Source organism: Ixodes scapularis, unplaced genomic scaffold, assembly GCF_016920785.2.
Source record: "Ixodes scapularis isolate PalLabHiFi unplaced genomic scaffold, ASM1692078v2 PGA_scaffold8__174_contigs__length_109621045, whole genome shotgun sequence".
In the NCBI taxonomy this organism is placed as follows: Eukaryota; Metazoa; Arthropoda; class Arachnida; order Ixodida; family Ixodidae; genus Ixodes; species Ixodes scapularis.
Window position 1 is genome coordinate 5,460,907 of NW_024609883.1, and position 15,826 is coordinate 5,476,732.

A 15,826-nucleotide genomic window follows, 5' to 3' on the forward strand; every position below is an offset into this window, starting at 1 on the left:
AACGGCCATAGAATCTGTGCTACGTTTATCTGGAAATCGAGTTAAGAACCGATGAGGAGAGATAATCTTTTCCGTCGCATCACCCAGGGGGGACTGGGCCTTGCACACCTGTTTGTACGAAAACTTGTGTCACGATTCCTTTTTCTAGGAGACATCGAACAACCATTTATGCGCACTGTCATTCAAACAAAATTGGCGTGGCACTTGCCTACATTTTTGGTCTCAAGCTGCGGTGAGCAACCATCCAAAATAGGAGGTTTTCTCAAAGAGGTTGTCGATACGTAAAATTTTTTGTCAGTTCGCTTTTCCAGGGACTTTTTGTAATCTGTAAATAGGAAGGGCCTGTCTAATGCTCTGTATGACAGTCTTTTTCCAGAGCCCTTGTATCGCGCAGTGCACAGACAAAGCCCTGGCCAGGATGTTCTTTGTCGTGTTAAGAAAATGGCGATCCCGCCGCGTGCAAAAAGTTTCTTCTTTAAACTTCACACCTCGACCCTCCCAGTGAAAGCATGGCTCCACGAGAAAGGAATTTTTGTTCCTTGGACCACCAACTGCCTACTGTGTAAAACGCCTGAGACTATAGAGCACGTATTTATTTTTTGTTGGGACGCCCTTTTGTTTTGGGACGTGTTACAGAGGACATTGAAAAGGGACTTAGAAATAACGTCACAATCGATTCGTTTTCTTCCAATTACTTCTCACGAACTTGTGCCGTACGACCTCATAATGCTCGTTGGTCTATACAGTATCTGGTGCTCGAGAATGGCAGTTAGAAACGCAGATCTTAAAGGGATACTACAACGAAATTTTGGCGCCTATTTTATGGTCTATATGTGTTCAAAGGAGCAGTATCACATCGAACACACCAATATCTTGTTAAAAAAGTCACGAAAACGAATTTTAGAACGAATTAAACGATTCCCAAACAGCACCTGGTGTTTGTCGCGAACGCCTCGTTTGGAATGTCCGTCTAGGTACATTGCCGGGAAGTGACCTAGGTCGTCTCACGGGTTGTCTCCTGGAAGAACGGAGCAGCGCCGCTCTGCGGAAGTACGGCTCACTACGTCTCTTCTCTAGTTCTGAACGCAATTATCAAGCCTTCGCTGCCTGCTCTGCCTTCACCCCTTCGCCATTTTCCCGACGATGGCGACGGTGGACTCGTTGCATTGAGTTGTGGTGGCCCGATCGCTTGCGTACCTCGGTCTCTAGAACGCTTAGATCATCCTGTCGCGTTCTAATGCCGAGATGGTGCGGCACTGTGCGGTAGAGGACTGCGGCAACCTCCTGATTCGGTGCGGAAAACCTATTCACCAGTTCCCAAAGGACGAACAACTTCGTGCGCTTTGGATCCGGCTCGCACGACCGTCCTCCCCGGCGTGGCTTCCAACTACGAGTGATCGCTTGTGTTCCTATCACTTTCGTGATGAGGACTACGTGCGAAGCCCCAGGTGATGGAGTCCTTGGGCTTCCCGGTGAGGAACGTACAACTCAAACCAGGAGTTTTGCCCCGTTTATTTTCAAAGAAGCGGAGATCTGGCGAGCGCAGCGAACCCCTTGACAAGCGACGCAGAGTGGTAAGGGAGCATGTTGTCTGTCGAGTATTTCCGAGTTCTGCAATGAAAGCCGAACCGCATGTAAGCGATTTAGCGAGTGACGAGACGAGCGACGGCGTCGAGAGTCTGCGACGAGCGACGGAGATTTCTCACTGTCGCCAGTCGCATCGCTCGGTTCTTAGATTACTGGAAAGAGTAAAGCTATACGCACTACGTCGTGCACCTTGACTGGAAATGGCCCTACGCACTACGCGAAGCTCGTATCAGCGGCGAGTTTCCAAAGAGGTGGCGTAGCATGATAGTAAGGTGTCTGCTTTATACGCAGCGGTCCGCGGTTCGATCCCCAATGAGGGCGACGTTTCCTTAGTTTTTTTTTTTTTTATCGCTATTTTTTTTTTGTAGGGCATTTACGATGTTTAAGACATTTCTTTACTACAAATAACACTGAAAAAAAAAAAAAGATAAGGATTGATATTTACGAAATTTTGCAGAACTGAATGGTATGGGACTCGCTTTCCGGAGGTGCAGGAGGGGACAGCGGGGCTTGGGTTGCCGGCTGGACGCCGCGAAGCGGCGTGTACAGGTTAAGTTTTGCAATTAGCAGCCGCACAGTGTCGCCGCGAAGCGGCTTGAACGCAGGCAAGGGGGGTAAGGTTCGGTTAAACACACGCCGTCCGAAAAGGGTGACCCAAATTGCATGATGGCATCAGCTCTCTGCGTAGTGTTTATAGCCATTTCCGATCGAGGTGCACGACATAGTGCGTATAGCTTTACTCTTCTAGAAAACGTCGCTCACCGTCCTGGCCACTTGCCCCCGTCGCTTTCATGCGGTTTGCCTCCTCGCGCGACCGACCGAGCAACAGCGAAGCGGGTCGCCGTTGCTTGTCTCGTCACTTGCCAAGTCGCTTTCATGCGGTTTATGCTTGTCTGTTTCATCCAGCATTTGAGCGATTTTCCAGGAGACCTGTCGCTCAGTTCGTCACTCGCCGAGGCAAATCGCACGCAGCGACCTCCAGGCGATGACCAAAGTGTTCAGGGAATTTAGAACCGAACACTGCGACAGGCGACAGCGACCAGCGATAGCCTAGCTCATCGCTCGCCAAATCGCTTTCATGCGGTTCAGCCGTGGCCGATCGTGCTTTCTTTTTCAAGCCGTTCCGCTCATCATCGAAGAGCTTTGGCAAGGTGGGTTAGAGCGCCGGATCGAACGCACGCACTGCAGCAATTCAACGATCTAGGGTTCGACCCCTACCTTACCAGTCTTAACTTGGATAAACATTGTGCTGGCATGCGGTAGTATATCAGTAGTATGTGACGTCCCTTCAAAACCCCGGGGTAGCGGTAGTACTGCACTGGCTGGATTTCCTACCTACAGTGTAGAGCGTATCTGCAACGACAACCATCCACCTCTCTAAATTTCCATGCACTTTATTTTTCTTAATGGCCAGTAAATCATATGCTATTTTCCCCTGAGCATCAGGCACCTCTGCGTGATTCCACCAACTTCCTGGTCGGAGGTGCAGACACATGTTGGGAGCCTACAAACGAGCTAGAAGAAACAGCCGTTAGAACAGGTAAGGTTATTGACGTAACTTGAATGTCTTTTAACGTAACAATGTGTGGGCTGTGAGTGCTGCACCAGTGGGCCCATACTCCTGGGCCAAAAGCAATAACACCCCCTTAACATTCTTCCGTCTTCTCTCTTGCATCTCTCCAGTGACTCCAAGTGTGTTGGCATGTCGGCTGGTTGCACCTGCGGCCTCCCCCACTGCAATAACGCGGACAGACAGTGCCAGCACCTTTACAGGTATGCAGGCACTCCAATGGGACCTATACTGCGTGGTGTCACCTGCTTCAAGCGGAACTGCCAGACGGATCCACACAGTGCTAATGTTGCTCTAAGGCTTTTTGTGTCTCGATCATGCACTTCTATGCTGATTCATGTCTGTTCATAGGCGCCCCTGGAGCGTTGGGTTGCCCACCTGCGGCCTCGCCGACCGCTCCGACACGAACAGATGGAGCCCGCACCCCGACAGGTATGAAGGCACTCCGGTGGGACCTATACTGCGTGGTGTCACCTGCTTCAAGCGGAACTGCCAGACGCATCCACACAGTGCTAATGTTGCTCTAAGGTTTTTTGTGTCTCGATCATGCACTTCTATGCTGATTCATGTCTGTTCATAGGCACCCCTGGAGCGTTGGGTTGCCCACCTGCGGCCTCGCCAACCGCTCCGACACGAACAGATGGAGCCCGCACCCCGACAGGTACGAAGGCACTCCGATGGGACCTATACTGCGTGGTGTCACCTGCTTCAAGCGGAAATGCCAGACGCATCCACACAGTGCTAATGTTGCTCTAAGGTTTTTTGTGTCTCGATCATGCACTTCTATGCTGATTCATGTCTGTTCATAGGCACCCCTGGAGCGTTGGGTTGCCCACCTGCGGCCTCGCCGACCGCTCCGACACGAACAGATGGAGCCCGCACCCCAACAGGTATGAAGGCACTCCGATGGGACCTATACTGCGTGGTGTCACCTGCTTCAAGCGGAACTGCCAGACGCATCCACACAGTGCTAATGTTGCTCTAAGGTTTTTTGTGTCTCGATCATGCACTTCTATGCTGATTCATGTCTGTTCATAGGCGCCCCTGGAGCGTTGGGTTGCCCACCTGCGACCTCGCCGACCGCTCCGACACGAACAGATGGAGCCCGCACCCCGACAGGTATGAAGGCACTCCGATGGGACCTATACTGCGTGGTGTCACCTGCTTCAAGCGGAACTGCCAGACGCATCCACACAGTGCTAATGTTGCTCTAAGGTTTTTTGTGTCTCGATCATGCACTTCTATGCTGATTCATGTCTGTTCATAGGCACCCCTGGAGCGTTGGGTTGCCCACCTGCGGCCTCGCCGACCGCTCCGACACGAACAGATGGAGCCCGCACCCCAACAGGTATGAAGGCACTCCGATGGGACCTATACTGCGTGGTGTCACCTGCTTCAAGCGGAACTGCCAGACGCATCCACACAGTGCTAATGTTGCTCTAAGGTTTTTGTGTCTCGATCATGCACTTCTATGCTGATTCATGTCTGTTCATAGGCACCCCTGGAGCGTTGGGTTGCCCACCTGTGGCCTCGCCGACCGCTCCGACACGAACAGATGGAGCCCGCACCCCAACAGGTATGAAGGCACTCCGATGGGACCTATACTGCGTGGTGTCACCTGCTTCAAGCGGAACTGCCAGACGCATCCACACAGTGCTAATGTTGCTCTAAGGTTTTTTGTGTCTCGATCATGCACTTCTATGCTGATTCATGTCTGTTCATAGGCACCCCTGGAGCGTTGGGTTGCCCACCTGTGGCCTCGCCGACCGCTCCGACACGAACAGATGGAGCCCGCACCCCAACAGGTATGAAGGCACTCCGATGGGACCTATACTGCGTGGTGTCACCTGCTTCAAGCGGAACTGCCAGACGCATCCACACAGTGCTAATGTTGCTCTAAGGTTTTTGTGTCTCGATCATGCACTTCTATGCTGATTCATGTCTGTTCATAGGCGCCCCTGGAGCGTTGGGTTGCCCACCTGCGGCCTCGCCGACTGCTCTGACACGAACAGATGGAGCCCGCACCCCGACAGGTATGAAGGCACTCCGATGGGACCTATACTGCGTGGTGTCACCTGCTTCAAGCGGAACTGCCAGACGCATCCACACAGTGCTAATGTTGCTCTAAGGTTTTTTGTGTCTCGATCATGCACTTCTATGCTGATTCATGTCTGTTCATAGGCGCCCCTCGAGCGTTGGGTTCCAGGCTGCCTCTACCAGCGGCCTCACCCACTGCTTTGACGCGGACGAATGGAGCCTGCACCCCGACAGGTATGAAGGCACTCCGATGGGACCTATACTGCGTGGTGTCACCTGCTTCAAGCGGAACTGCCAGACGCATCCACACAGTGCTAATGTTGCTCTAAGGTTTTTTGTGTCTCGATCAGGCACTTCTATGCTGATTCATGTCTGTTCATAGGCGCCCCTGGAGCGTTGGGTTGCCCACCTGCGGCCTCGCCGACCGCTCCGACACGAACAGATGGAGCCCGCACCCCGACAGGTATGAAGGCACTCCGATGGGACCTATACTGCGTGGTGTCACCTGCTTCAAGCGGAACTGCCAGACGCATCCACACAGTGCTAATGTTGCTCTAAGGTTTTTTGTGTCTCGATCATGCACTTCTATGCTGATTCATGTCTGTTCATAGGCGCCCCTCGAGCGTTGGGTTCCAGGCTGCCTCTACCAGCGGCCTCACCCACTGCTTTGACGCGGACGAATGGAGCCTGCACCCCGACAGGTATGAAGGCACTCCGATGGGACCTATACTGCGTGGTGTCACCTGCTTCAAGCGGAACTGCCAGACGCATCCACACAGTGCTAATGTTGCTCTAAGGTTTTTTGTGTCTCGATCATGCACTTCTATGCTGATTCATGTCTGTTCATAGGCGCCCCTCGAGCGTTGGGTTCCAGGCTGCCTCTACCAGCGGCCTCACCCACTGCTTTGACGCGGACGAATGGAGCCTGCACCCCGACAGGTATGAAGGCACTCCGATGGGACCTATACTGCGTGGTGTCACCTGCTTCAAGCGGAACTGCCAGACGCATCCACACAGTGCTAATGTTGCTCTAAGGTTTTTTGTGTCTCGATCATGCACTTCTATGCTGATTCATGTCTGTTCATAGGCGCCCCTCGAGCGTTGGGTTCCAGGCTGCCTCTACCAGCGGCCTCACCCACTGCTTTGACGCGGACGAATGGAGCCTGCACCCCGACAGGTATGCAGGCACTCCGATGGGACCTATACTGCGTGGTGTCACCTGCTTCAAGCGGAACTGCCAGACGCATCTACACAGTGCTAATGTTGCTCTAAGGTTTTTTGTGTCTCGATCATGCACTTCTATGCTGATTCATGTCTGTTCATAGGCGCCCCTGGAGCGTTGGGTTGCCCACCTGCAGCCTCGCCGACCGCTCCGACACGAACAGATGGAGCCCGCACCCCGACAGGTATGAAGGCACTCCGATGGGACCTATACTGCGTGGTGTCACCTGCTTCAAGCGGAACTGCCAGACGCATCCACACAGTGCTAATGTTGCTCTAAGGTTTTTTGTGTCTCGATCATGCACTTCTATGCTGATTCATGTCTGTTCATAGGCACCCCTGGAGCGTTGGGTTGCCCACCTGCGGCCTCGCCGACCGCTTCGACACGAACAGATGGAGCCCGCACCCCAACAGGTATGAAGGCACTCCGATGGGACCTATACTGCGTGGTGTCGCCTGCTTCAAGCGGAACTGCCAGACGCATCCACACAGTGCTAATGTTGCTCTAAGGTTTTTGTGTCTCGATCATGCACTTCTATGCTGATTCATGTCTGTTCATAGGGGCCCCTGGAGCGTTGGGTTGCCCACCTGCGGCCTCGCCGACTGCTCTGACACGAACAGATGGAGCCCGCACCCCGACAGGTATGAAGGCACTCCGATGGGACCTATACTGCGTGGTGTCACCTGCTTCAAGCGGAACTGCCAGACGCATCCACACAGTGCTAATGTTGCTCTAAGGTTTTTTGTGTCTCGATCATGCACTTCTATGCTGATTCATATCTGTTCATAGGCGCCCCTCGAGCGTTGGGTTCCAGGCTGCCTCTACCAGCGGCCTTACCCACTGCTTTGACGCGGACGAATGGAGCCTGCACCCCGACAGGTATGAAGGCACTCCGATGGGACCTATACTGCGTGGTGTCACCTGCTTCAAGCGGAACTGCCAGACGCATCCACACAGTGCTAATGTTGCTCTAAGGTTTTTTGTGTCTCGATCAGGCACTTCTATGCTGATTCATGTCTGTTCATAGGCGCCCCTGGAGCGTTGGGTTGCCCACCTGCGGCCTCGCCGACCGCTCCGACACGAACAGATGGAGCTTGCACCCCGACAGGTATGAAGGCACTCCGATGGGACCTATACTGCGTGGTGTCACCTGCTTCAAGCGGAACTGCCAGACGCATCCACACAGTGCTAATGTTGCTCTAAGGTTTTTTGTGTCTCGATCATGCACTTCTATGCTGATTCATGTCTGTTCATAGGCGCCCCTCGAGCGTTGGGTTCCAGGCTGCCTCTACCAGCGGCCTCACCCACTGCTTTGACGCGGACGAATGGAGCCTGCACCCCGACAGGTATGAAGGCACTCCGATGGGACCTATACTGCGTGGTGTCACCTGCTTCAAGCGGAACTGCCAGACGCATCCACACAGTGCTAATGTTGCTCTAAGGTTTTTTGTGTCTCGATCAGGCACTTCTATGCTGATTCATGTCTGTTCATAGGCGCCCCTGGAGCGTTGGGTTGCCCACCTGCGGCCTCGCCGACCGCTCCGACACGAACAGATGGAGCCCGCACCCCGACAGGTATGAAGGCACTCCGATGGGACCTATACTGCGTGGTGTCACCTGCTTCAAGCGGAACTGCCAGACGCATCCACACAGTGCTAATGTTGCTCTAAGGTTTTTTGTGTCTCGATCATGCACTTCTATGCTGATTCATGTCTGTTCATAGGCGCCCCTCGAGCGTTGGGTTCCAGGCTGCCTCTACCAGCGGCCTCACCCACTGCTTTGACGCGGACGAATGGAGCCTGCACCCCGACAGGTATGAAGGCACTCCGATGGGACCTATACTGCGTGGTGTCACCTGCTTCAAGCGGAACTGCCAGACGCATCCACACAGTGCTAATGTTGCTCTAAGGTTTTTTGTGTCTCGATCATGCACTTCTATGCTGATTCATATCTGTTCATAGGCGCCCCTCGAGCGTTGGGTTCCAGGCTGCCTCTACCAGCGGCCTTACCCACTGCTTTGACGCGGACGAATGGAGCCTGCACCCCGACAGGTATGAAGGCACTCCGATGGGACCTATACTGCGTGGTGTCACCTGCTTCAAGCGGAACTGCCAGACGCATCCACACAGTGCTAATGTTGCTCTAAGGTTTTTTGTGTCTCGATCAGGCACTTCTATGCTGATTCATGTCTGTTCATAGGCGCCCCTGGAGCGTTGGGTTGCCCACCTGCGGCCTCGCCGACCGCTCCGACACGAACAGATGGAGCTTGCACCCCGACAGGTATGAAGGCACTCCGATGGGACCTATACTGCGTGGTGTCACCTGCTTCAAGCGGAACTGCCAGACGCATCCACACAGTGCTAATGTTGCTCTAAGGTTTTTTGTGTCTCGATCATGCACTTCTATGCTGATTCATGTCTGTTCATAGGCGCCCCTCGAGCGTTGGGTTCCAGGCTGCCTCTACCAGCGGCCTCACCCACTGCTTTGACGCGGACGAATGGAGCCTGCACCCCGACAGGTATGAAGGCACTCCGATGGGACCTATACTGCGTGGTGTCACCTGCTTCAAGCGGAACTGCCAGACGCATCCACACAGTGCTAATGTTGCTCTAAGGTTTTTTGTGTCTCGATCAGGCACTTCTATGCTGATTCATGTCTGTTCATAGGCGCCCCTGGAGCGTTGGGTTGCCCACCTGCGGCCTCGCCGACCGCTCCGACACGAACAGATGGAGCCCGCACCCCGACAGGTATGAAGGCACTCCGATGGGACCTATACTGCGTGGTGTCACCTGCTTCAAGCGGAACTGCCAGACGCATCCACACAGTGCTAATGTTGCTCTAAGGTTTTTTGTGTCTCGATCATGCACTTCTATGCTGATTCATGTCTGTTCATAGGCGCCCCTCGAGCGTTGGGTTCCAGGCTGCCTCTACCAGCGGCCTCACCCACTGCTTTGACGCGGACGAATGGAGCCTGCACCCCGACAGGTATGAAGGCACTCCGATGGGACCTATACTGCGTGGTGTCACCTGCTTCAAGCGGAACTGCCAGACGCATCCACACAGTGCTAATGTTGCTCTAAGGTTTTTTGTGTCTCGATCATGCACTTCTATGCTGATTCATGTCTGTTCATAGGCGCCCCTCGAGCGTTGGGTTCCAGGCTGCCTCTACCAGCGGCCTCACCCACTGCTTTGACGCGGACGAATGGAGCCTGCACCCCGACAGGTATGAAGGCACTCCGATGGGACCTATACTGCGTGGTGTCACCTGCTTCAAGCGGAACTGCCAGACGCATCCACACAGTGCTAATGTTGCTCTAAGGTTTTTTGTGTCTCGATCATGCACTTCTATGCTGATTCATGTCTGTTCATAGGCGCCCCTCGAGCGTTGGGTTCCAGGCTGCCTCTACCAGCGGCCTCACCCACTGCTTTGACGCGGACGAATGGAGCCTGCACCCCGACAGGTATGAAGGCACTCCGATGGGACCTATACTGCGTGGTGTCACCTGCTTCAAGCGGAACTGCCAGACGCATCTACACAGTGCTAATGTTGCTCTAAGGTTTTTTGTGTCTCGATCATGCACTTCTATGCTGATTCATGTCTGTTCATAGGCGCCCCTGGAGCGTTGGGTTGCCCACCTGCAGCCTCGCCGACCGCTCCGACACGAACAGATGGAGCCCGCACCCCGACAGGTATGAAGGCACTCCGATGGGACCTATACTGCGTGGTGTCACCTGCTTCAAGCGGAACTGCCAGACGCATCTACACAGTGCTAATGTTGCTCTAAGGTTTTTTGTGTCTCGATCATGCACTTCTATGCTGATTCATGTCTGTTCATAGGCGCCCCTGGAGCGTTGGGTTGCCCACCTGCAGCCTCGCCGACCGCTCCGACACGAACAGATGGAGCCCGCACCCCGACAGGTATGAAGGCACTCCGATGGGACCTATACTGCGTGGTGTCACCTGCTTCAAGCGGAACTGCCAGACGCATCCACACAGTGCTAATGTTGCTCTAAGGTTTTTTGTGTCTCGATCATGCACTTCTATGCTGATTCATGTCTGTTCATAGGCACCCCTGGAGCGTTGGGTTCCAGGCTGCCTCTACCAGCGGCCTCACCCACTGCTTTGACGCGGACGAATGGAGCCTGCACCCCGACAGGTATGAAGGCACTCCGATGGGACCTATACTGCGTGGTGTCACCTGCTTCAAGCGGAACTGCCAGACGCATCCACACAGTGCTAATGTTGCTCTAAGGTTTTTTGTGTCTCGATCATGCACTTCTATGCTGATTCATGTCTGTTCATAGGCACCCCTGGAGCGTTGGGTTGCCCACCTGTGGCCTCGCCGACCGCTCCGACACGAACAGATGGAGCCCGCACCCCAACAGGTATGAAGGCACTCCGATGGGACCTATACTGCGTGGTGTCACCTGCTTCAAGCGGAACTGCCAGACGCATCCACACAGTGCTAATGTTGCTCTAAGGTTTTTGTGTCTCGATCATGCACTTCTATGCTGATTCATGTCTGTTCATAGGCGCCCCTGGAGCGTTGGGTTGCCCACCTGCGGCCTCGCCGACTGCTCTGACACGAACAGATGGAGCCCGCACCCCGACAGGTATGAAGGCACTCCGATGGGACCTATACTGCGTGGTGTCACCTGCTTCAAGCGGAACTGCCAGACGCATCCACACAGTGCTAATGTTGCTCTAAGGTTTTTTGTGTCTCGATCATGCACTTCTATGCTGATTCATGTCTGTTCATAGGCGCCCCTCGAGCGTTGGGTTCCAGGCTGCCTCTACCAGCGGCCTCACCCACTGCTTTGACGCGGACGAATGGAGCCTGCACCCCGACAGGTATGAAGGCACTCCGATGGGACCTATACTGCGTGGTGTCACCTGCTTCAAGCGGAACTGCCAGACGCATCCACACAGTGCTAATGTTGCTCTAAGGTTTTTTGTGTCTCGATCAGGCACTTCTATGCTGATTCATGTCTGTTCATAGGCGCCCCTGGAGCGTTGGGTTGCCCACCTGCGGCCTCGCCGACCGCTCCGACACGAACAGATGGAGCCCGCACCCCGACAGGTATGAAGGCACTCCGATGGGACCTATACTGCGTGGTGTCACCTGCTTCAAGCGGAACTGCCAGACGCATCCACACAGTGCTAATGTTGCTCTAAGGTTTTTTGTGTCTCGATCATGCACTTCTATGCTGATTCATGTCTGTTCATAGGCGCCCCTCGAGCGTTGGGTTCCAGGCTGCCTCTACCAGCGGCCTCACCCACTGCTTTGACGCGGACGAATGGAGCCTGCACCCCGACAGGTATGAAGGCACTCCGATGGGACCTATACTGCGTGGTGTCACCTGCTTCAAGCGGAACTGCCAGACGCATCCACACAGTGCTAATGTTGCTCTAAGGTTTTTTGTGTCTCGATCATGCACTTCTATGCTGATTCATGTCTGTTCATAGGCGCCCCTCGAGCGTTGGGTTCCAGGCTGCCTCTACCAGCGGCCTCACCCACTGCTTTGACGCGGACGAATGGAGCCTGCACCCCGACAGGTATGAAGGCACTCCGATGGGACCTATACTGCGTGGTGTCACCTGCTTCAAGCGGAACTGCCAGACGCATCCACACAGTGCTAATGTTGCTCTAAGGTTTTTTGTGTCTCGATCATGCACTTCTATGCTGATTCATGTCTGTTCATAGGCGCCCCTCGAGCGTTGGGTTCCAGGCTGCCTCTACCAGCGGCCTCACCCACTGCTTTGACGCGGACGAATGGAGCCTGCACCCCGACAGGTATGCAGGCACTCCGATGGGACCTATACTGCGTGGTGTCACCTGCTTCAAGCGGAACTGCCAGACGCATCTACACAGTGCTAATGTTGCTCTAAGGTTTTTTGTGTCTCGATCATGCACTTCTATGCTGATTCATGTCTGTTCATAGGCGCCCCTGGAGCGTTGGGTTGCCCACCTGCAGCCTCGCCGACCGCTCCGACACGAACAGATGGAGCCCGCACCCCGACAGGTATGAAGGCACTCCGATGGGACCTATACTGCGTGGTGTCACCTGCTTCAAGCGGAACTGCCAGACGCATCCACACAGTGCTAATGTTGCTCTAAGGTTTTTTGTGTCTCGATCATGCACTTCTATGCTGATTCATGTCTGTTCATAGGCACCCCTGGAGCGTTGGGTTGCCCACCTGCGGCCTCGCCGACCGCTTCGACACGAACAGATGGAGCCCGCACCCCAACAGGTATGAAGGCACTCCGATGGGACCTATACTGCGTGGTGTCGCCTGCTTCAAGCGGAACTGCCAGACGCATCCACACAGTGCTAATGTTGCTCTAAGGTTTTTGTGTCTCGATCATGCACTTCTATGCTGATTCATGTCTGTTCATAGGGGCCCCTGGAGCGTTGGGTTGCCCACCTGCGGCCTCGCCGACTGCTCTGACACGAACAGATGGAGCCCGCACCCCGACAGGTATGAAGGCACTCCGATGGGACCTATACTGCGTGGTGTCACCTGCTTCAAGCGGAACTGCCAGACGCATCCACACAGTGCTAATGTTGCTCTAAGGTTTTTTGTGTCTCGATCATGCACTTCTATGCTGATTCATATCTGTTCATAGGCGCCCCTCGAGCGTTGGGTTCCAGGCTGCCTCTACCAGCGGCCTTACCCACTGCTTTGACGCGGACGAATGGAGCCTGCACCCCGACAGGTATGAAGGCACTCCGATGGGACCTATACTGCGTGGTGTCACCTGCTTCAAGCGGAACTGCCAGACGCATCCACACAGTGCTAATGTTGCTCTAAGGTTTTTTGTGTCTCGATCAGGCACTTCTATGCTGATTCATGTCTGTTCATAGGCGCCCCTGGAGCGTTGGGTTGCCCACCTGCGGCCTCGCCGACCGCTCCGACACGAACAGATGGAGCTTGCACCCCGACAGGTATGAAGGCACTCCGATGGGACCTATACTGCGTGGTGTCACCTGCTTCAAGCGGAACTGCCAGACGCATCCACACAGTGCTAATGTTGCTCTAAGGTTTTTTGTGTCTCGATCATGCACTTCTATGCTGATTCATGTCTGTTCATAGGCGCCCCTCGAGCGTTGGGTTCCAGGCTGCCTCTACCAGCGGCCTCACCCACTGCTTTGACGCGGACGAATGGAGCCTGCACCCCGACAGGTATGAAGGCACTCCGATGGGACCTATACTGCGTGGTGTCACCTGCTTCAAGCGGAACTGCCAGACGCATCCACACAGTGCTAATGTTGCTCTAAGGTTTTTTGTGTCTCGATCAGGCACTTCTATGCTGATTCATGTCTGTTCATAGGCGCCCCTGGAGCGTTGGGTTGCCCACCTGCGGCCTCGCCGACCGCTCCGACACGAACAGATGGAGCCCGCACCCCGACAGGTATGAAGGCACTCCGATGGGACCTATACTGCGTGGTGTCACCTGCTTCAAGCGGAACTGCCAGACGCATCCACACAGTGCTAATGTTGCTCTAAGGTTTTTTGTGTCTCGATCATGCACTTCTATGCTGATTCATGTCTGTTCATAGGCGCCCCTCGAGCGTTGGGTTCCAGGCTGCCTCTACCAGCGGCCTCACCCACTGCTTTGACGCGGACGAATGGAGCCTGCACCCCGACAGGTATGAAGGCACTCCGATGGGACCTATACTGCGTGGTGTCACCTGCTTCAAGCGGAACTGCCAGACGCATCCACACAGTGCTAATGTTGCTCTAAGGTTTTTTGTGTCTCGATCATGCACTTCTATGCTGATTCATGTCTGTTCATAGGCGCCCCTCGAGCGTTGGGTTCCAGGCTGCCTCTACCAGCGGCCTCACCCACTGCTTTGACGCGGACGAATGGAGCCTGCACCCCGACAGGTATGAAGGCACTCCGATGGGACCTATACTGCGTGGTGTCACCTGCTTCAAGCGGAACTGCCAGACGCATCCACACAGTGCTAATGTTGCTCTAAGGTTTTTTGTGTCTCGATCATGCACTTCTATGCTGATTCATGTCTGTTCATAGGCGCCCCTCGAGCGTTGGGTTCCAGGCTGCCTCTACCAGCGGCCTCACCCACTGCTTTGACGCGGACGAATGGAGCCTGCACCCCGACAGGTATGAAGGCACTCCGATGGGACCTATACTGCGTGGTGTCACCTGCTTCAAGCGGAACTGCCAGACGCATCTACACAGTGCTAATGTTGCTCTAAGGTTTTTTGTGTCTCGATCATGCACTTCTATGCTGATTCATGTCTGTTCATAGGCGCCCCTGGAGCGTTGGGTTGCCCACCTGCAGCCTCGCCGACCGCTCCGACACGAACAGATGGAGCCCGCACCCCGACAGGTATGAAGGCACTCCGATGGGACCTATACTGCGTGGTGTCACCTGCTTCAAGCGGAACTGCCAGACGCATCCACACAGTGCTAATGTTGCTCTAAGGTTTTTTGTGTCTCGATCATGCACTTCTATGCTGATTCATGTCTGTTCATAGGCACCCCTGGAGCGTTGGGTTCCAGGCTGCCTCTACCAGCGGCCTCACCCACTGCTTTGACGCGGACGAATGGAGCCTGCACCCCGACAGGTATGAAGGCACTCCGATGGGACCTATACTGCGTGGTGTCACCTGCTTCAAGCGGAACTGCCAGACGCATCTACACAGTGCTAATGTTGCTCTAAGGTTTTTTGTGTCTCGATCATGCACTTCTATGCTGATTCATGTCTGTTCATAGGCGCCCCTGGAGCGTTGGGTTGCCCACCTGCGGCCTCGCCGACCGCTCCGACACGAACAGATGGAGCCCGCACCCCGACAGGTATGAAGGCACTCCGATGGGACCTATACTGCGTGGTGTCACCTGCTTCAAGCGGAACTGCCAGACGCATCCACACAGTGCTAATGTTGCTCTAAGGTTTTTTGTGTCTCGATCATGCACTTCTATGCTGATTCATGTCTGTTCATAGGCGCCCCTCGAGCGTTGGGTTCCAGGCTGCCTCTACCAGCGGCCTCACCCACTGCTTTGACGCGGACGAATGGAGCCTGCACCCCGACAGGTATGAAGGCACTCCGATGGGACCTATACTGCGTGGTGTCACCTGCTTCAAGCGGAACTGCCAGACGCATCCACACAGTGCTAATGTTGCTCTAAGGTTTTTTGTGTCTCGATCATGCACTTCTATGCTGATTCATGTCTGTTCATAGGCGCCCCTCGAGCGTTGGGTTCCAGGCTGCCTCTACCAGCGGCCTCACCCACTGCTTTGACGCGGACGAATGGAGCCTGCACCCCGACAGGTATGAAGGCACTCCGATGGGACCTATACTGCGTGGTGTCACCTGCTTCAAGCGGAACTGCCAGACGCATCCACACAGTGCTAATGTTGCTCTAAGGTTTTTTGTGTCT

The 15,826-nt window shown here is 54.5% G+C and overlaps 1 long non-coding RNA gene across 1 annotated transcript; it reads left to right on the forward strand.

The window, feature by feature from the left end:
• The first annotated feature begins 2,801 nt into the window (after positions 1-2,801).
• On the forward strand, positions 2,802-3,542 carry LOC121833442. Its single transcript, XR_006076717.1, has 3 exons — positions 2,802-3,127; positions 3,271-3,360; positions 3,509-3,542. It is a non-coding gene; the product is annotated as an uncharacterized LOC121833442 (long non-coding RNA).
• The last annotated feature ends 12,284 nt before the right edge of the window (positions 3,543-15,826 follow it).